This window comes from Delphinapterus leucas, chromosome 13, assembly GCF_059928025.1.
Source record: "Delphinapterus leucas isolate spDelLeu-1000000601 "Yukka" chromosome 13, BTC_Dleu_Yukka2, whole genome shotgun sequence".
NCBI classification, from domain to species: Eukaryota; Metazoa; Chordata; class Mammalia; order Artiodactyla; family Monodontidae; genus Delphinapterus; species Delphinapterus leucas.
Genome location: NC_143141.1, coordinates 66,238,644 through 66,262,183, shown reverse-complemented (window position 1 = coordinate 66,262,183; position 23,540 = coordinate 66,238,644).

The window sequence follows — 23,540 nt, the reverse complement described above, 5'->3', positions numbered from 1 at the left end:
CCAAAATTGGGTGCATATATATTCTACATACACTGGAAAATGTGTGTTCTGTCATTGTTGGAAGCAATGATCTATGCCTGTCAACTAGGCAATTTTGTTTATCACAATATTTATATTCTCTATATACTTACTGATTTTTTTGGTCTGTTTATACTATCAGTTATTGGGAGAGGTCTGTTAGTCTCTCAGTATAATTTTTGATTTGTCATTTCTCAAGTAATTCTTTAAATTTTTATCTTATATATTTTATATCCCTGCTGTTAGGTTCATACAAGTGTAACATGGTTATATCTTTCTAGCACACTGACCCTTATAACATTATGAAGTTCTGCTAATTGTCTCTTGTTATATTTCTTGTCATTGTGCCTACTTTGTTTCTATTATTGACAGACCAGCTTTACTTTTGTCTGATAGATCTTTTCCCAGCCTTTTTCTTATAATGTTTCTATCATTGTACTTAAAGGGTCTTTGTCAGTAAATTTAAGTGTTTTTTAAAATTCAGTCTTTGAATTGGAGCATTGTGTCTACTTATACTAAATGTATTGTCTGACATATTTTGGTTCATATTTACCTTTTACTATTTCTATTTGTCCCACCCGTTTTATGTTCTTTCTTCTCTCCTTCTTGTGAATTAATTCTTTCATAATTGATTGATTTTCTTTTAGCTTTATGATATACATCCTTTACAATAATTTCAATGATTACAATATGCAACTTTGACTCATTACAGTCAGAAATAAATTATTTCTTTACCTCTCACCTAAAAATACAGTTACCTTAAAGTACATTTACTCTATTTATTCCCCTCTCTCTTATTGTGTTATTTTGTCATTACTTTAACTCCTCATCTATTTTATGCAACCGAATACATTAATATTTTTGTTCTGTAAAATCAATATCTATTCATATAATTAGTCTTTGTAGAGCTTCAATTCCCTCATGAACTTCTTAGCTTCCAACTGTGATTGATTACATTTCTAAGAAATTCCATTATCTCTTAAAAGATTGCTTCTGCCTCTATCTTCTCTTCCCTTTTATAACACCAAGGACATGTGTTTTATTTGCCTTCTCTGTGTTGCATGTGTCTCTTACACTTTCTTCTGTACTTTCCACATACGCTTTTCTCCTTCTTTAGCCCAGATTATTTTTATTCACCTATTATTTTACTCATCATCACTTTAATCACCTATTCAGTTTTGTCCAATCTGTAAGTAACTCCATGTGCTGAATCATCAATTCCCATTATTGTTTTTTTAACTCAAAATTTCCATTCATTTCTTTTCCACTAGATAACAGTTCTATGATGAAATTCTTCCTGTTGTTATCTATGTTCTTGGACACATTACTCACAAACATAAGTCTAGTCTCACAGCTATAGAACCTGGATAGTCTATGCTTTGTTGCTATTGTCAGTTTTCCTGTTCCTTTATTTATTTATTTATTATTTATTTATGGCTTAGTTTTTATTTTTTTGATTGAGTGCTGGATATTGTACATGAACTATTTAATGCCACTGAACGATATTCTCCTACTTTAGATAGAACCGATCTTGTCCTTTCTTAGGCGGCCTATGAGGGAGCAGATCACTGTATTCAATCAGGGAATGAGCTGATTCAAGGATATTGTGCAGTTTGGGGGAAGCATTGGATACCTCTCTTTAGATGAAGTTCTTTGGGTTAGCTCTTACAGATCTCAACCAAGAGCCTTTGAGTGTTTACAAAATGCTGTCTTCTTTTGCTAGTCAAGAACTCCCACTGTTGTCTCCTGTTCACCAAGAGACCCATGATAACTGCATAGATTTTCAAATAATCTTTCAGTTTCTTAGTATTCTTCTCCAAGCACCTTAAAAATTCAGTAAGTGCTAAAAAGGGAAAAGAAGAGCATTTAGCTCACTTATCAGGACCTCCCTTCTCTCCTGGATGTTGGCCTCTCAAATCCTGCCTGCCTCTGGATGTTCTTCCTCCAGTGTGGTCAGACTGCCAAGGCTCTGCTCACTTCTCTGGTTCTTGGCAGCTAGCCACTCTCTGCCTGGTTTTTCAGCTTCTCACCCAGCACTAGGATTTGGCAAATTCTTTGCAGGAGAAACTATGACAGACAGTTGGGCTCTTCTCTCTATGGCTTCTACTTCTCCAAGAGCTGGGCCTCTTGGTGTTGTTACTTCAATAGCCATAGTCTTAATGACTACGAACATATCTTAAAGTTTATTTTACCTGGCTTTGCTCATTGTTTTTAGTGGCAATTCTGGTCTACTGTAGCCTATTCAATCAAAGCCTACTTCTATGCTCTTAAGAAAATTATTCTTATCTTTTGGAGCTATTTAAATTGTCTTTAGCCAGTGAGTTGGTCCATATACTCTACACTATCCTATTTATTCTAATGCATTTATATGCATACATAAATTACTTTATGCCAGTTCCAATATAAAACAGAAGTGGTAGCATCATTTCTTTATTTTACGGAGGCTCAAGAATTCTGAGTTACCTCTTTTACACAGTAAGCGACAGAATTTAGAGCAAGAAAATCACTTCTGACACCAAGTCTTAATAGTACGAAAAACTGACAAATACTCATGTTTGCCAAAAAAAACACAAAAAAACAAGCAGTTGAGGGAGACTGGTTCAAGATGGCAGAGTAGAAAGACATGCTCTCACTCCCTCTTTCAAGAACACTGGAATCACAACTAACTGCTGAACAATCATCAACAGGAAGACACTGGAACTCACCAAAAAAGATACCCCACATGCAAGGACACAGGAGAAGCCACAATGAGATGGGGGGAGGGGGGCAATCACAATAAAATCAAATCCCATAACTGCTGGGTGGGTGACTCACAAACTGGAGAACACTTATACCACAGAAGTCCACCCACTGGAGTGAAGGTTCTGAGCCATACGTCAGGCCTCCCAACCTGGGGGTCTGGCAATGGGAGGAGGAATTCCTAGGGAATCAGACTTTGAAGGTTAGTGGGAGTTGATTGCAGGACTTTGGCAGGATTAAGGGAAGCAGACACTCCACCCTTGGAGGGCACAAAGTAGTGTGCACATTAGGAACCAAGGGAAAGAGCAGTAACCCCATAGGAGACTGAAACAGATGTACCTGCTAGTGTTGGAGGGTCTAATGAAGAGGTGGGGGGTGGGGCTGTGTGTCACCATGAGGAAGAGGGCACTGGCAGCAGAAGTTCTGAGAAGTACTCCTTGGCATGAGCCCTCCCAGAGTCCGCCATTAACCCCACCAAAGAGCACGGGTAGGCTCCAGTGTTGGGTCACCTCAGGCCAAACAACCAACAGGGAGGGAACCCAGCCCCACCCAGCAGGAGTCAAGCGAATTATAGTTTTACTGGGCTCTGCCCACCAGAGCAACACCCAGCTCTTCCCACCACCAGGCCCTCCCATCAGGAAACTTGCACAAGTCTCTTAGATAGCCTCATCCACCAGAGGGCAGATAGCAGAAACAAGAACTAAAATCCTGCAGCCTGTGGAACAAAACCACATTCACAGAAAGATAGACAAGATGAAAAGGCAGAGGGCTATGTACCAGACGAAGGAACAAGATAAAACCCCAGAAAAACAACTAAATGAAGTGGAGATAGGCAACCCTCCAGAAAAAGAATTCAAAATAATGATAGTGAAGATGATCCAGGACCTCGGAAAAAGAATGGAGGCAAAGATCAAGAAGATGCAAGAAATGTTTAACAAATACCTAGAAGAATTAAAGAACAAACAAACAGAGATGAACAATACAATAACTGAAATGAAAACTACACTAGATGGAATCAATAGCAGAATAACTAAGGCAGAAGAACGGATAAGTGACCTGGAAGACAGAATGGTAGAATTCACGGCTGCAGAACAGAATAAAGCAAAAAGAATGAAAAGAAATGAAGACAGCCTAAGAGACCTCTGGGACAACATGAAACGCAACAATATTCGCAATATAGGGGTCCCAGAAGTAGAAGAGAGGGAGACAGGACCCGAGAAAATATTTGAAGAGATTATAGTTGAAAACTTCCCTAACATGGGAAAGGAAGTCGCCACCCAGGCCCAGGAAGCACAGAGGGTCCCATACAGGATAAACCCAAGGAGAAACACACTGAGACACACAGTAATCAAATTGGCAAAAATTAAAGACAAAGAAAAATTATTGAAAGCAGCAAGGGAAAAACGACAAATAACATACAAGGGAATCCCCATTAAGGTTAACAGCTAATTTCTCAGCAGGAACTCTACAAGCCAGAAGGGAGTGGCATGACATATTTAAAGTAATGAAGGGAAGAACCTACAACCAAGATTACTCTACCTTGCAAAGATCTCATTCAGATTCGATGGAGAAATCAAAAGCTTTACAGACAAGCAAAAGCTAAGAGAATTCAGCACCACCAAACCAGCTCTACAACAAATGTGAAAGGAACTTCTCTAAGTGGGAAAAACAAGAGAAGAAAAGGACCTGCAAAAACAAACCCAAAACAATTAAGAAAATGGTCATAGGAATATATATATTGATAATTACCTTAAAAGTGAATAGAATAATGCTCCAACCAAAGACACAGGCTCACTGAATGGATACAAAAACAAGACCCATATATATGCTGTCTACAAGAGACCCACTTCAGACCTAGGGACACATACAGATTGAAAGTGAGGGGATGGAAAAAGATATTCCATGAAAATGGAAATCAAAAGAAAGCTGGACTAGCAATACTCATATCAAATAAAATAGACTTTAAAATAAAGAATGTTACAAGAGACAAGGAAAGAAACTATGTAATGATAAAGGGATCAATCCAAGAAGAAGATATAACAACTATAAATATATATGCACCCAACATAGGAACACCTCAATACATAAGGCAACTGCTAACAGCTATAAAAGAGGAAATCGACAGTAACACAAAAAAATAGTGGGGGACGTTAACACCTCACTTACACCAATGGACAGATCATCCAAACAGAAAATTAATAAGGAAACACAAGCTTTAAATGGCACAATAGACCAGATAGATTTAATTGATATTTATAGGACATTCCATCTAAAAACAGGAGACTACACTTTCTTCTCAAGTGCACATGGAACATTCTCCAGGATAGATCACATCTTGGGTCACAAATCAAGCCACAGTAAATTTAAGAAAATTGAAATCATATCAAGCATCTTTTCTGACCACAACGCTATGAGAGCAGAAATCAATTACAGGGGAAAAAAAACGTAAAAAACACAAACACATGGAGGCTAAACAATACATTATTAAATAACCAAGAGATCACTGAAGAAATCAAAGAGGAAATCAAAAAATACCTAGAGACAAATGACAATGAAACATGACGATCCAAAACCTATGGAATGCAGCAAAAGCAGTTCTAAGAGGGAAGTTTATAGCTATACAAGCCTAGCTCAAGAAACAAGAAAAATCTCAAATAAACAGTCTAACGTTACACCTAAAGGAACTAGAGAAATATGAACAAACAAAACCCAAAGTTAGCAGAAGGAAAGAAATCATAAAGATCAGAGCAGAAATAAATGAAATAGAAACAAAGAAAAAAATAGCAAAGATCAATAAAACTAAAAGCTCGTTCTTTGAAAAGATAAACAAAATAAATACACCATTAGCCACACTCATCAAGAAAAAGAGGGACAGGACTCAAATAAATAAAATTAGAAATGAAAAAGGAGAAGTTAAAACAGCACAGAAATACAAAGCATCCTAAGAGACTACTACAAGCAACTCTATGCCAGTAAAATGGACAATCTGGAAGAAATGGACAAATTCTGAGATGGTATAACCTGCCAAGACTGAACCAGGAAGAAATAGAAAATATGAACAGACCAATCACAAGTAATGAAATTGAAACTGTGATTAAAAATCTTCCAACAAACAAAAGCCCAGGACCAGACGGCTTCACAGGTGAATTCTATCAAACATCTAGAGAAGAGATAACACCCATCCTTCTCAAACTGTTCCAAAAAATTGCAGAGGAAGGAACACTCCCAATCTCATTCGATGAGGCCACCATCATCCTGATACCAAAACCAAACAAAGATACCAAAAAAAAGGAAATTACAGACCAATATCACTGATGAATATAGATGCAAAAAACCTCAACAAAATACTAGCAAACAAAATCCAACAACACATTAAAAGGATCATACACCATGATCAAGTGGGACTTTTCCCAGAGATGCAAGGATTCTTCAATATACGCAAATCAATCAATGTGATACACCATATTAACAAATTGAAGAATAAAAATCATATGATCATCTCAATAGGTGCAGAAAAAGCTTTTGACAAAATTCAACACCCGTTTATGATAAAAACTCTCCAGAAAGTGGGCATAGAGGGAACCTACTTTAACATAATAAAGGCCATATATGACAAACCCACAGCAAACATCATTCTCAATAGTGAAAAACTGAAAGCATTTCCTCTAAGATCAGGAACAAGACGAGGATGTCCACCCTCACCACTATTATTCAACATTGTTTTGGAAGTCCTAGTCACGGCCATCAGAGATGAAAAAGAAATAAAAGGAATACAAATTGGAAAAGAAGTAAAACTGTCACTGTTTGCAGATGACAGGATACTACACATACAGAATCCTAAAGATGCTACCAGAAAACTACTAGAGCTAATCAATGAATTTGGTAAAGTTTCAGGATACAAATTTAATGCACAGAAATCACTTGCATTCCTATATACTAATGATGAAAAGTCTGAAAGAGAAATTAAGGAAACACTCCCATTTACCACTTCAACAAAAAGAATAAAATACGTAGGAATAAACCTACCTAGGGAGAGAAAAGACCTGTATGCAGAAAACTATAAGACACTGATGAAATAAATTAAAGTGGATACAAACAGATGGAGAGATATACCATGTTCTTGGATTGGAAGAATCAATATTGTGAAAATGACTATACTACACAAAGCAATCTACAGAATCAGTGCAATCCCTATCAAATTACCAATGGCATTTTTACAGAACTAGAACAAAAAATCATAAAATTTGTATGGAGACACAAAAGACACCGAATAGCCACAGCAATCTTGAGAAAGAAAAATGGAGCTGGAAGAATCAGGCTCCCTGACTTCAGATTATACTACAAAGCTGCAGTAATCAAGACAATATGGTACTGGCACAAAAACAGACATATAGATCAATGGAACAGGATAGAAATCCCAGAGATAAATCTACGCACCTATGGTCAACTAACCTATGACAAAGGAGGCAAGGATATACAATGGAGAAAAGACAGCCTCTTCAATAAGTGGTGCTGGGAAAACTGGACATCCATATGTAAAAGAATGAAATTAGAACATTCCCTAACACCATACACAAAAATAAACTCAAAATGCATTAGAGACCTAAATGTAAGACCGCACACTATAAAACTCTTAGAGGAAAACGTAGGAAGAACATTCTTTGACATACATCACAGCAAGATTTTTTTTGATCCACCTCCTAGAGTAATGGAAATAAAAGCAAAAATAAACAAGTGGGACCTAATGAAACTTCAAAGCTTTTGCACAGCAAAGGAAACTGTAAACAAGATGAGAAGACAACCCTCAGAATGGGAGAAAATATTTGCAAATGAATCAATGGACAAAGGATTAATCTCCAAAATATATAAACAGCTCATGCAGTTCAATATTAAAAAAACAAACAATTCAATCCAAAAATGGGCAGAAGACCTAAATAGACATTTCTCCAAAGAAGACATACAGATGGTCAAGAAGCACATGAAAAGCTGCTCAACATCACTAATTATTAGAGAAATGCAAATCAAAACTACAATGAGGTATCACCTCACACCAGTTAGAATGGGCATCATCAGAAAATCTACAAACAACAAATGTTGGAGAGGGTGTGGACAAAAGTGAACCCTCTTGCACTGTTGGTGAGAATGTAAATTGATACAGCCTTTGTGGAGAACAGGATGTAGGTTCCTTAAAGAACTAAAAATAGAATTACCATATGACCCAGCAATCCCACTACTGGGCATATACCTAGAGAAAACCATAATTCAAAAAGATACATGCACCCGAATGTTCACTGCAACACTATTTACAACAGCCAGGTCATGGAAGCAATCTAAATGCCCATCGACAGATGAATGGATAGAGGAGATGTGGTACATACATACAATGGAATGTTACTCAGGCATAAAAAGGAACGAAACTGGGTCATTTGTTGAGACGTGGATGCACCTAGAGACTGTCATATAGAGTGAAGTAAGTCAGAAAGAGGAAAACAAATATCGTATATTAACACATATATGTGGAACCTATTAAATGGTACAGATGAACCGGTTTGCAGAGCAGAAATTGAGACACAGAAGTAGAGAAAATACATATGGACACCAAGGGGGGAAAGCAGCAAGGGGAGGGCATGGTGGTGGGATGAATTTGGAGGTTCGGATTGACATGTATACACTGATGTGTATAAAATGCATGATTAATGAGAAAAGAAAAAACAACAAGCAGTTGAATTATAAATTATTGGCTATATTTAATCTTGTTAATTAATATTAATTTGGTACTTTTTCATTCACAGGGTAAGCTACTAGCACTCACTAGAGGATAAATGATAGCAGACACTTTCATTTTAAAGTCGAAATAAAAAGAATAAAAACTTTAAATGAGAAAATTCTATCCACCTATTCTTTTCTAGGAAGCAGAATTTTCTTTAATATAATTAATGGATGTCATCTGACCAAATCTTACAACCCAGAGTAGAAATAATTTTATGACCTCTTTGTTATATTACAGCAAGAATCTGCAAATTCAATTTACTATGTGTTTTATTTTTTTTTATTTTTGGAGAAAATGACATCAGGATAAATATAAAGTTACATAGCTGATTATTAACAGACATAGGATTGGAATTTTTCATGCATCTTTGGATTTGATAATGAAATACCAGAAATGCCATAATAGTGAAAGGTATAGTTCCTGCTCTCTGGAAACATTCTGTTTAGTGAATTAAGTGCCATATGAGTGGTTCAACCAAAAGATATATGAGGCCTTATAAGAATTCAGAGAAAGAATTGATCAATTTGCACTGGATTTGTCAGTAAAATAACAGATATTTTAAAATGTTGCAGGATTTAAACATGTCAGGAGAAAGAGGGAATGAATTTCAAATATCAGCAAAATGCCTTCACTATCTCAATACTTAGCACTGTGCCCATTGCCTAGAAGGTAATCATGAAAGGCTGAGAAAAATAATACCTCCTGGGTTCTCTAGACTTGGAAAAAAGTTTCATGAAGATTTTAAACAAACTTTTAAGGTGGCTTCTACTTTAGAGGGAATACCACACTCCATGTTCTTTGCCATAAGGAAAGAAGTGAAAAGTATATCAGTCCTTCTGACCATTTTTTGGCCTCTCAATGTCTATTTCCATTCCAAATCTCACCACACAATAAGAAGAGAAACTGTTTGGACAAACAAGAGGGTGGTAGCAGTAATGTAGGAATGATGGATAAAGACAATTTCTAAAAGTCTGACACAATGAAGTAAACTGAGTGTCACCTAAAGTTGTTTGGGTTTTTTTTACAAGCAAAATACCTGTAATAAAATTTATTTTGGAAGAGAAGAAATAGCCTAATTGTTTATAATACTGCAGAGCAGATTTCCTTGATAGCAAGGACCATCTTAGCTTTCAGGAAGAGTTCATGAAAGTGATTTCTTTCCTTTAGTGAGACACTAGGCATTTACTGTGCATCAAGACTGTGCAGAATGTTGGAGACTAGTTCTGAGACACATGCTAAAGAAGGAGCTAGTATCATAAATACATGAGATCTGTTACTTATGTACTTGAAGAATTTTTATGTCTTAAACAATAGGATTTTATTGATATTTTGATAGTTTGTTTGCCTTCATACTCTTCAGCAATGCTGCACTAAAAACAGAAATATAACCAACTATTTTTGACTAAAATCAGAAGAAAACTGAGTCTTTAGTTATAAAAAGCTCTACATGTAGAACAGTGTAAATCTCAAGAAAGAAACAATAAAACCTGCATATTCACATCTTAGCCACTAAAACATACATGGATTACAAATGACTTATTCTTGGAAAGAGTGACTCAAATCCAAATTGTAGCATAACTCACCATCCAAATAAACATGAAAAAGCTGTCAAATATGGCTCTAAGTCCCAAAGATCCCGTCATCTGCATTAAAAATGAATGAACTGAGAGAAAGGGAAAAACCATCTGCAGTTTAGATTTGTCATTCTTTTGTTATCTTCATGTATTTCAGGATAAAGGGGCTGGCAAAGTGCAGAAAAACCTTCAGGAATTCCAAGGGGATTCATGGTTGCAATTTTAATATTTTAGAGTAACCCATATTTTGGACTAGACAGCCATTAAAATATCTTGTTTCCTAGTAGTCATTTTTCTTTAGACTACAATCTTGTTTTTGCTACAGCTAAAAGAGCTGTTAGAGGTTACATATTGCAGATGAGAGGAGAAACATGAAGAAAATTTCATGATCATTAGTCAGGGACCACTGATCAGAGTACTACCGGGAGTTCCACATATTTTCCTTGAAATTTTTTCAAAACTAACATGTTCTGGAGCATTTAGAAGAGAACATTCAGTTTAGGTTAAAGTAGACCTCAGTCAGACCCCATTGAGCTGTATGGTATTTTTAACATTTTTCTTGAAAATTCCTCTATTAAAAAAATTCTCAGCTTTTTACATTTTGCAAAATAATGGCACAATTCTCAAAAGGAAGACTTTCCTAATATGTATGAGACTCTAATATAGTTGTCAAGGGAGCCTATAAACCAAGTACCTGGTTCAATGGGAGAGCTAACATACTCCCATATAAGCAGAGCCCTACAGCTCTTAAATCAACTCTGTGGCAGATAGAAGTATGTGTGTGCATGTGTGAGTGTGAGACACTATTGGTCACCTTGCTTCTACCACCATTGTTCTGGCTACTCAAAAAATGGTTTCATCCAGTCTGGCTCACTGAAAATAGATCTCTTATTCAGCAACTGTCTTTAATAAGAAAAGAAGTACAAGGAAACCTGGAATATGCTCAATTACAGGCATAGGAGCCATTGGAACCTGTGCCACAACATGCCCACAAATGAAGAGCATTTGTACAATTAATTGCACAAAGCCAGGGGAGAGACAACTGGAGGTGATGCATGTGTAAATATCATTTAGTTCTGGGTTTAAATTAAGCAGCCTTGTAGAGGAACTCAAATTGTTTTTGACAGACTATAAACATATCCTTGGCTATTGATTGTAATAGAAGAATACACTTACCTCTCTTTCTTCCTATTGGTAATGGAAATTTAAGCACTGCCATTAACTATTCTCGCAAGGACAACAAAAGAAGTGTGCAAAGGGCTGCAATTAAAAAGAGAATTATTTAGTTTAGATATGTGTACAGAGGCAGGTCTCCAAAATTTGCCACAGAATTAGAGAAAACTCTGATTACAAAAATTTCCATTCCAGGGCAGCTTAATGCTCCCCTGTCTAATACTACAATAAGCCACAAAGAGAGATGTAGACTCTAGTTTCTGAAGAATGTTACAGTTATTTTCTCATTGCTTTGATCCTTTTTAAGCCAGTAAAGAGAGGAAGGTGTTCTGACAAAGCAAATACCAATAAGTCTGTATACAGAAATAATTAGTAGCGCGGGATGGGGTAAACTTATCAGCATGTTTAGAAATATACCAAGAAATAGGCCCATGGAAAGTCATGTATTTAGTGAGAACATTGCGAAGTAAACACACACACAATATCAGCAATCACGCCATGAATCAATTAGAGAAAGCCATAGATTATCAATACGCAGCATCCACACTCAGAATGCAAGTGAAATATATGTATCGTTGAAACCAAAGAGCTCCTTTGACAGAAACTTCTTACATTAGTTCTGCTAGGTCAGCAGCTACTCCCAAGTGTGAAGTACTTTTGGCCTGCAAAATCACGGACCTGAAAAGTGGCTGAAGTTGTCTAGAACAAATACAAAAAGGAGCATCAGCTAAGCGTGGATGCTGACACAGCACTGGAGTAGCATAACAATGGGAACATTTTGAAAGGAAGCCCCACTGATTTGTCTAGGCCAGTGATTCTGAACTCTGGATGATTTTGCCCCTTGGTGGGCATTTGACAATGTCTGGAAACATTTTTGGTTGTCAAAACTTTGTGACACTGCTGGAGTTCAGTGAGTAGAAGCCAGAGATACTGCTGAAGATCCTACAGTACACAGAACAGTCCTTCGCAACAAAGAATTATCCAGCTCAAAATATGATTAGTGCTGAGGCTGAGAAATCCTGGTCTAGCCCAAAGGCAATGTTATCACAATGGGAAAAGAATGCTTTTCCCATTCTATTTTGTTGCTATTTTTTTTGTCTACTCTACCAGAATGAAAACTTCTTAGAGGCAGGGAATTTGTCTGTATTGTTCATTGCTCAGAACATTGTCTGGCACGCAGTAGGCACATAATAAATATGTAATGAATGAATGAAAGAGTAAGAAAACACAGCAGGAGACAAGTTAGCAGTTATGTGGTTTGACTGAAATGGGAGAGAGACAATAAACCCTTACAGAGTCAGAGATATGTGTGCTGTTACCCTAAAAATCCTAGCATTGTCTGATCATGTCAGGAAACTAGCACAAAGAGCTAGTGCTCAAAGAATAGAATTATTAATACTATTATCAATTAATAATACTAATAATAGTATTATTCTTTATTTATGTAATCTTATTCAGTAACAGAAAAGAAGACGTTCATATTCATCAAAAATGTTTAAGTCAAAACATTCCACTGCGAATTTCTCTCTCAGAGGGAAAGTGTTATAAAGGAATATTTTAACATCACCTTGACCTTCACAACCAGAAGTTAGCTAGTGACTAGGATAGCATTCAACAGGCATATAATTCTTAAAGTTTGCAGATTCTTAGCTGAAACATCTAAAAACCTCCATTTTTAGGAACTGTTTGTTCACTTTTCTCTCTATTCAGCCTTGAATTATGTAAGAAAATGCTTTTTTAATCAGTCTGCTTGTGTTAAAGAAAATCACTTTACAGAATAAAAACAAATCAATGAAAAAATCCCCAATTTATACATCTATTTACCTGTTCAAAATGAGGTAAATTTGTTGCTTCGTATTTACATTTTATTTGATTACTTAATTTCTCAACATCTATCACTTTCATCTAATTTCTTTTGATATTATTCTGCTTTATGTTATCTAAAATATAAAAGTGTTTTTCCTCTTCTCAACGAATACAATGCCTGAACTGAATGTATTTTTGACTATGATTTTTCGGAGAACATTAAATTATTATCCTTTTTATGGTGGAAGTCAGTGAGTGATTGATAAAGAAATCATCTGGTCATATTGCTGCCAATTGACTAAGTCTGGTTTAATTTCAAAGAGCTAAAAATGGGCACTATTTAAGGTTAAATGGCTTAATTTAAACACTAATTTTACCCCACCATTAAAGATATTTTAAAAATAATTCCTTAGTCCATCTTTGTATTACCCATCCATTTTATAAACTTTTTGGAAAATCACTTGGGCTTGGAACAGAAGCACAGTTATCTCTATGAGACCAGAACCCAGGTCTGCACGCCCAACATTCATGGTAGAAAAAGGATAGTGTAGCCCTGTGGTGCCAGCACCTGTGTTAATATGAGGGCTGATTTGGAGCCATCCACTCTTCTTTTTCTAATCATGATTTGTGATCATGGATGTATAGTCTTTTTAAAATATTTCAATGATTTCATATATTCCCCTGGTCCTTCTAATATAGTTTTCTCATTCTTGAGTGTTCTACTTTGATTCTAGCTCTTAATTGCTTGGATATAGTTGTTGAGCAGTTTTATTTTGTTTGTCTTTCAGTAAGGACTCAAGGATATTTTATTCCCTAAATGATTTTGTATTTCAGAATGTCTGTCTGTAGCTTTTACACTTGTATATTACGTTGTGTGAGTCTATCTTCTAGCATTACACTTTCTTTTGTTTCAGAATTGTGTAGGTATTGCTTCATTGTCTTTTGGCATTAAATGTGTGGAGAAATCTGAGACCAGCTTGATTTTCTTTCCTCTTTATAGAAAAATTGCTTTCTTCCCAGAGTTCATTTTCTTCTCTTACAGTTTCTTCTCTTACAGTGACAAATAATATATGTCTCTGTGTTAATTGTTCTATATCTACCATAACCAGAACACAACTTTTGCTTTTGACCAGCATATTCCATTTAGTAAGATTTCTTCTGTTGTATCTCAGCATTTTTCAGTGTTCCATTTGTTTGGTTTTCTACTTCTGGTATATTTAAGATAGGTTATTACTGTTCCATAGATTTATTATATATCTATAGTTTTTTGTGTCCTTTTCCTCTGTGTTTACCTTAATTAAAACAAGCTTTTAATTTTTCCTCTGTGTTTACCTTAATTAAAACAAGCTTTTCTTCTGTATCATTAATTAATTTTTTAATTAGCTATATCTGGTCTGTTCTTTGACCTTTTAAATGCATTAGGTAACTTTTTAATGTTGCTGTTTTGATCCTGGTTCTTTTCTGCTACACTTAAAAATTTCATTAATTTCAGTCTGTGACTACTGTTTTATGTTTGAGCTTCTATATCTTGATTTAATATACTTATTCAGTTCTTCCCTAATGAGGAGCTCTTTTGGGAAATTTTCTTCTGTTTCTTGGACTTTTTTCCAGATTGGACTCTTCATCTATTTTGTTTGCATATTAGGTTTCTTCCCCCCTCCACCTCCCATGCTGGTGTGTTTACCTGGTTGCCATGCTTTTCTTTTCATTTTCCTCATGTTTCAAATGGAATGATTTGTCAAGATCATCTATATTCTCTGTAGATAGTGAGTGGATTCTTTTTTACCTCATCCACAGCCTGAGACCTGGCCTACTCTCCCTTCTGTCTATAATCTGTGGTTTGAGAATCTTATTTTCTATTCCCCACCCCTTTTTTTCAGTAGCCTCAGGATATGTGAGCAACACAGAGAGAGCTCAACATTGGTCATGTGCCATCTTTCTTTGGAATTTTTCTCCCTTAAATAGGATTATATTGTACAGGCTTTTTGGTTGACTTTTAAAATTTTTCATATTTCACACAATGTCTTAAAAATCATTCCACATCAGTGCATCAAATCTACCTCATTCTTTCTTTGATAATTAGTTACATTAAAAAAACAATAAAACTTAATAAAGGTGTATGGATATTTAAGTTGTTTTTAAAAGGATTTGGTAATGTTCATAAGCATACATGATAAAAATTATTGGAAAACACAAATTCAGAAGTTATGTTCAGGGGAAAAAACAGAATACAAATAGAAGACTAGGAATTATATAAAAGAATTAAGAATTAAAGACATAGTCATACCATCATCTCAATTATTTTGTTTTTATAATATATTTCTAGGTACCCTAATTTCCTGACAAAGATATTTCAGTATGTATTTTTCATTTATAAATGTATTACTATTTTCTTAGCAGCAACTTTTTATTGATATTAATAGTGACTGAAGGACTCTAACAAATTTGAGATTATCGTTTATATTTTATTTTAAATAAATGATACTTCATTTAATACTTTAAAATGTGTCATCCTCTCCCTTTACATAAACTTATTGGTTTGCATAATCCAGTTTTTTCCATGGAGCTCATCTGTACAGCATATATATGCAGACATATAGGCACTCTATCAGCCTTTCCTCTCCAGATTTTACTTATTGCAAATCTGCTTATTTGCCTTCAAATATCTAAATAGTGAGGACAGTCATGGATTGTCTAATCTTGAGGGCAAAAATAAGGCAAATAACTCATCAGTAAAATCTTACTGATAATAAAACAACAACAACAACAGCAAAAATTAACATGCCTTTAATCATATACTTAAAAGCTTCAGTTTTAAAGAGGATTTCACTGTAAGTGGAGGCCACATGCAGCCACATAGATGGGTCCCTCTTTGTTAATGTCCTCACAAAGTTTTCTATAGATTTTTCCTTGTCATAAATTTCCACCCTGTAAGCGCTAGTTATCTCTAACTCTTCCTATTCACTACAAACAAATCCATCTCTCTTATTCGTCACAAACCTGGTAAAACCTTTGGCCAATAGTTATAGCAACTGACAGTGTTAAACTGAAGCATATGAAAATGTTTAAGAGTTTATTTGAGAGCTTCAAGACGGTGGAAGAGTAAGACATGGAGATCACCCTCCTCCCCACAAATACATCAGAAATACATTTACATGTGAAAAAACTCCTGCAGAACACCTGCTGAACGCTGGCAGAAGACCTCAGGCCTCCCAAAAGGCAAGAAACTCCCCATGTACCTGGGAGGACAAAAGAAAACAGAAAAAAACAGAGACAAAGAATAGGGACAGTACCTGCACCAGTGGGAGGGAGCTGTGAAGGAGGAAAGGTTTCCACACACTAGGAAGCCCCTTCGTGGGTGGAGACTGTGGGTGGCGGAGGGGGGGAAGCTTCAGCGCCATGGAGGAGAGCGCAGCCACAGGGGTGCGGAGGGCAAAGTGGAGAGATTCCCACACAGAGGATCGGTGCCGACCAGCACTCACCAGCAGGAGAGGCTTGTCTGTTCACCTGCCGGGGAGGGCGGGGGCAGGGAGCTGAGGCTCGGGCTTCGGTAGGATTGCAGGGAGAGGACCGGGGTTGGCTGCGTGATCACTGCCTGAACGGGGCTGGTGTGCCACGGCTAGCCGGGAGGGAGTCCGGGAAAAAGTCTGGATCTGCTGAAGAGGCAAGAGACTTTTTCTTGCCTCTTTGTTTCCTGGTGCAGGAGGAGAGAGGATTCAGAGCGCCGCTTAAAGGAGCTCCAGAGACGGGCGTGAGCCGCGGCTACAAGCACCGACCCCAGAAACGGGCATGAGACTATAAGGCTGCTGCTGCCGCCACCAAGAAGCCTGTGTGCAAGCACAGGTCACTCTCCACACCTCCCCTCCCGGAAGTCTGTGCAGCCCGCCACTGCCAGGGTCCCGGGATCCAAGGACAACTTCCCTGGGAGAACGAACGGCGCGCCTCGGGCTGGTGCAACGTACCGCTGGCCTCTGCTGCCGCAGGCTCACCCCGCATACTGTACCCCTCCCTCCCCCCGGCCTCAGTGAGACAGAGCCCCCGAATCAGCTGCTACTTTAACCCGCTCCTGTCTGAGCGAAGAACGGATGCCTTCAGGCGACCTACACGCAGAGGCGGGGCCCAATCCAAAGTTGAACCCCGGGAGCTGTGTGAAGAAAGAAGGGAAAGGGAAATCTCTCCCAACAGCCTCAGAAGCAGCAGATTAAATCTCCACAATCAACTTGGTGTACCCTGCATCTGTGGAATACCTGAATAGACAACGAATCATCCCAAATTTAGGAAGTGAACTTTGGGGGCAACGATATATATATTTTTTTCCCTTTTTCTCTTTTTGTGAGTGTGTATGTGTATGCTCCTGTGTGTGATTTTGTCTGTATAGCTTTGCATTTACCACTTGGCCTAGGGTTCTGTCTGTCCTCATTTTTTATTACTTAAAAAATTTTTTTCTTAATAATTATTTTTTCTTTTAATAACTTTATTTTATTTTACTTTATATTATTTTATTTTAATTCATCTTCTTTCTTTCTTTTTTTTTCCTCCCTTTTATTCTGAGCCATGTGGAGGACAGGCTTTTGGTGCTCCAGCCAGGCATCAGGGCTGTGCCACTGAGGTGGGAGAGCCAAGTTCAGTACACTGGACCACAAGATACCTCCCAGCTCCACATAATAACAAACGGTTAAAATCTCCCAGAAATCTCCATCTCAACGCCAAGACCCAGCTCCACTCAACGACCAGCAACCTACAGTGCAGGACACCCTATGCCAAACAACTAGCAAGACAGGAACACAACCCCTTCCATTAGCACAGAGGCTGCCTGAAATCATAATAAGGCCACAGACACGCCAAAACACACCACCAGACGTGGACCTACTCAACAGAAAGACAAGATCCAGCCTCATCCACCAGAACACAGGTACTAGTCCCCTCCACCAGAAAGCCTACACAGCCCACTGAACCAACCTTAGTTACTGGGGACAGACACCAAAAACAACGGAAACTACGAACCTGCAGCCTGTGAAAAGAAGACCCCAAACACAGTACATTAAGCAAAATGAGAAGACAGAGAAACATGTAGCAGATGAAGGAGCAAGGTAAAAACCCACCAGACCTAACAAAGGAAGAGGAAATAGGCAGTCTACCTGAAAAAGAATTCAGAATAATGATAGTAATGATGATCCAAAATCTTGGAAATACAATGGAGAAAATACAAGAAACGTTTAACAGGCACCTAGAAGAATTAAAGAGTAAACAAACAGAGATGAAAAACACAATAAATGAAATTAAAAATTCTCTGGAAGGAATCAATAGCAGAATAACTGAGGCAGCAAAACAAATAAGTGACTTGGAAGATAAAATAGTGGAAATAACTACTGCAGAGCAGAATAAAGAAAAAAGAATGAAAAGAATTGAGGACAGTCTCAGAAAACACTAGGACAACATTAAATGCACCAACATTTGAATTATAGGGGTCCAAGAAAAGAAGAGAAAAAGAAAGGGACTGAGAAAATATTTGAAGAGATTATAGTGGAAAACTTCCCTAATATGGGAAAGGAAATGGTTAATCAAGTCCAGGAAGCACAGAGAGTCCCATACACAATAAATCCAAGGAGAAACACGCCAAGACACATATTAAACTCTCAAAAATTAAATACAAAGAAAAAATATTAAAAGAAGCAAAAGAAAAGTAAGTAACACATAAGGGAATCCCCATAAGGTTAACAGCTGATCTTACAACAGAAACTCTGCAAGCCAGAAGGGAGTGGCAGGACATATTTAAAGTGGTGAAAGAGAAAAACCTCCAACCAATATTACTCTACCCAGCAAGGATCTCATTAAGATTTGACAGAGAAAATACAAACTTTACAGACAAGCAAAAGCTATGAGAATTCAGCACCACCAAACCAGCTTTACAACAAATGCTAAAGGAACTTCTCGAGGCAGAAAACACAAGAGAAGGAAAAGACCTACAATAATAAACCCAAAACAATTAAGAAAATGGTATAAGGAACATTCATATCGATAATTACCTTAAATGTAAACGGATTAAATGCTCCAACCAAAAGAGATAGACTGGCTGGATGGATACAAAAACAAGACCTGTATATATGCTGTCTACAAGAGACCCACTTCAGACCTACGGACACATAGAGACTGAAAGTGAGGGGATGGAAAAAGATATTCCATGCAAATGGAAATCAAAAGAAAGCTGAAGTAGCAATTCTCATATCAGACAAAATAGACTTTAAAACAAAGACTATTACAAGAGACAAAGAAGGACACTACATAACGATCAAGGGATCAATCCAAGAACAAGATATAACAATTGTGAATATTTATGCATTCAACATAGGAGCACCTCAATACATAAGGCAAATACTAACAGCCATAAAAGGGGAAATCAAAAGTAACACAATCATAGTAGGGGACTTTAACACCCCACTTTCACCTATGGAAAGATCATCCAAAATGAAAATGAATAAGGAAACACAAGCTTTAAATGATAACATTAAACAAGATGTACTTAATTGGTATTTATAGGACATTCCATCCCCAAACAGCAGAATACACATTCCTCTCAAGTGCTCATGGAACATTCTCCAGGACAGACCATACCTTGGGTCACAAATCAAGCCTTGGTATATCTAAGAAAACTGAAATCATATCAAGTATCTTTTCCGACCACAATGCTATGAGACTAGATATCAATTACAGGAAAAAATCTGTAAGAAATACAAACACATGGAGGCTAAAAAACAAACTGCTTAAAAACCGAGAGATCAAGGAAGAAATTAAAGAGGAAATCAAAAAATACCTACTAACAAATGACAATGAAAACACAAAGACCCCAAACCTATGGGGTGCAGCAAAAGCAGTTCTAAGAGGGAAGTTTATAGCTATACAAGCCTACCTTAAGAAACAAGAAACATCTCAAATAAACAACCTAACCTTACACCTAAAGCAATTAGAGAATGAAGAACAAAAAAACCCAAAGTTAGCAGAAGGAAAGAAATCATAAACATCAGATCAGAAATAAATGAAAAAGAAATGAAGGAAATGACAGCAAAGATCAATAAAACTAAAAGTTGGTTATTTGCAAAGATAAACAAAATTGATAAACCATTAGCCGGACTCATCAAGAAAAAAAGGGAGAAGACTCAAATCAATAGAATTAGAAATGAAAAAGGAGGGGCTTCCCTGGTGGCACAGTGGTTGAGAGTCTGCCTGCCAGTGCAGGGCACACGGGTTCATGCCCTGGTCCAGGAAGATCCCACATGCCGCGGAGCGGCTGGGCCTGTGAGCCATGGCTACTGAGCCTGCGCACCTGGAGCCTGTGCTCTGCAATGGGAGAGGCCACAACAGTGAGAGGCCCACATACTGCAAAAAAAAAGAAATGAAAAAGGAGAAGTAACAACTGACACTGCAGAAATACAAAGGATCATGAGAGATTACTACAAGCAACTATATGCCAATAAAATGGACAACCTGGAAGAAATGGAAAAATTCTTAGAAATGCACAACCTTCCGAGACTGAACCAGGAAGAAATTCAAAAAATAAACAGACCAATCACAAGCACTGAAATTGAAACTTTGATTAAAAATCTTCCAACAAACAAAAGCCCAGGACCAGATGTCTTCACAGGCGAATTCTATCAAACATTTAGAGAAGAGCTAACACCTATCCTTCTCAAACTCTTCCAAAATATAGCAGAGGGAGGAACACTCCTAAACTCATTCTACTAGGCTACCATCATCTGATACCAAAACCAGACAAAGATGTCACAAAGAAAGAAAATTACAGGCTAATATCATTGATGAACATAGATGTAAAACCCTCAATAAAATACTAGCAAACAGAATCCAACAGAACATCAAAAGCATCATATACTATGATCAAGTGGGGTTTATCCCAGGAATGCACAGATTCTTCAATATATGCAAATCAATCAATGTGTTACACCATATTACCAAATTGAAGGATAAAAACCATATGATCATCTCAATAGATGCAGAGAAAGCTTTTGACAAAATTCAACACCCATTTATGATAAAAAACCTCCAGAAAGTAGGCATAGAGGGAACTTACCTCAACATACTAAAGGCCATGTATGACAAACCCACAGCCAACATTGTCCTCAATGGTGAAAAACTCAACCATTTCCACTAAGATCAGGAACAAGACAAGGTTGCGCACTCTCACCATTATTATTCAACGTAGTTTTGGAAGTTTTAGCAACAGCAATCAGAGACAAAAAAGAAATAAAAGGAATCCAAATCGGAAAAGCAGAAGTAAAGCTGTCACTGTTTGCAGATGACATGATACTATACATAGAGAATCATAATGATGCTACCAGTAAACTACTAGAGCTAATCAATGAATTTGGTAAAGCAGCAGGATATAAAATTAATGCACAGAAATCTCTGGCATTCCTATACACTAATGATGAAAAATCTGAAAGTGAAATGAATAAAACACTCCCATTTACCACTGCAACAAAAAGATTAAAATATCTAGGAATAAACCTACCTGATGAGACAAAAGACCTGTATGCAGAAAATTTTAAAACACTGATGAAAGAAATTAAAGATGATACCAATAGATGGAGAGATATACCATGTTCTTGGATTGGAAGAATCAACATTGTGAAAATGACTCTACTACCCAAAGCAATCTACAGATTCAGTGCAATCCCTATCAAACCACCACTGGCATTTTTCACAGAACTAGAACAAAAAATTTCACAATTTGTATGGAAATCCAAAAGACCCCAAATAGCCAAAGCAATCTTGAGAAAGAAAAACAAAGCTGGAGGAATCAGGCTCCCTGACTTCAGACTATACTACAAAGCTACAGTAATCAAGACAGTATGGTACTGGCATAGAAACAGAAATATAGACCAATGGAACAGGATAGAAAGCCCCGAGATAATCCCACACACCTATGGTCACCCTATCTTTGATAAAGGAGGCAAAAATATACAGTGGAGAAAAGCCAGCCTCTTCAATAAGTGGTGCTGGGAAAACTGGACAGCTACATGTAAAAGAATGAAACTAGAAGACTCCCTAACACCATACACAAAAATAAACTCAAAATGGATTAAAGACCTAAATGTAAGGCCAGACACCATCAAACTCTTAGAGCAAAACATAGGCAGAACGCTCTATGACATAAATCACAGTAAGATCCTTTTTGACCCACCTTCTAGAGAAATGGAAATAAAAATAAAAAGAAACAAATGGGACCTAATGAAACTTAAAAGCTTTTGCACAGCAAAGGAAACCATAAACAAGACAAAAAGACAACCCTCAGAATGGGAGAAAATATTTGCAAATGAAGCGCCTGACGAAGGATTAATCTCCCAAACATACAAGCAGCTCAATATCAAAAAAACAAACAACCCAATCCAAAAATAGGCAGAAGACCTAAATAGACATTTATCCAAAGAAGATATACAGATTCCCAACAAACACATGAAAGAAAGCTCAACATCATTAATCATTAGAGAAATGCAAATCAAAACTACAATGAGATATCATTTCACAGTGGTCAGAATTAGAAATGAAAAAGGAGTGGCCATCGTCAAAAAATCTACAAGCAATAAATGCTGGAGAGGGTGTGGAGAAAAGGGAACACTCTTGCACTGTTGGTGGGAATGTAAATTGATACAGCCACTATGGAGAACAGTATCTAGCTTCCTTAAAAAGCTAAAAATAGAACTACCATACGACCCAGCAATCCCACTACTAGGCATATACTCTGAGAAAACCATAATTCAAAAAGAGTCATGTACCAAAATGTTCACTGCAGCTCTATTTACAATAGCCAGGACATGGAAGCAACCTAAGTGTCCATCAACAGATCAATGGATAAAGATGTGGCATGTATATACAATGGAATTTTACTCAGCCATAAAAAGGATTGAAACTGAGTTATTTGTAGTGAGGTGGATGGACCTACAGACTGTCATACAGAGTGAAGTAAGTCAGAAAGAGAAAAACAAATATCGTATGCTAACACATATATGTGGAATCTAAAAAAAAAAGAAAATGGTCAGAAGAACGTAGGTGCAAGATGGGAATAAAGATGCAGACCTAGTAGAGAATGGATTTGAGGATACGGGGAGGGGGAAGGGTAAGCTGGGACAAAGTGAGAGAGTAGCATGGACATATATACACTACCAGACGTAAAATAGCTAGCTAGTGGGAAGCAGCTGCATAGCACAGCAAGGTCAGCTCAGTGCTTTGTGACCACCTAGAGGTGTGGGATAGGGAGGGTGGGAGGGAGGGAGATGCAAGAGGGAAGAGATATGGGGACATATGTATATGTATAACTGATTCACTTTGTTATAAAGCAGAAACTGACACAGCATTGTAAAGTAATTATACTCTAATAAAGATGTTAAAAAAAAAGAATAAAAGGCAGAACTGACACTGTATTTAAGAAGTTATTAGAAATGACCAAA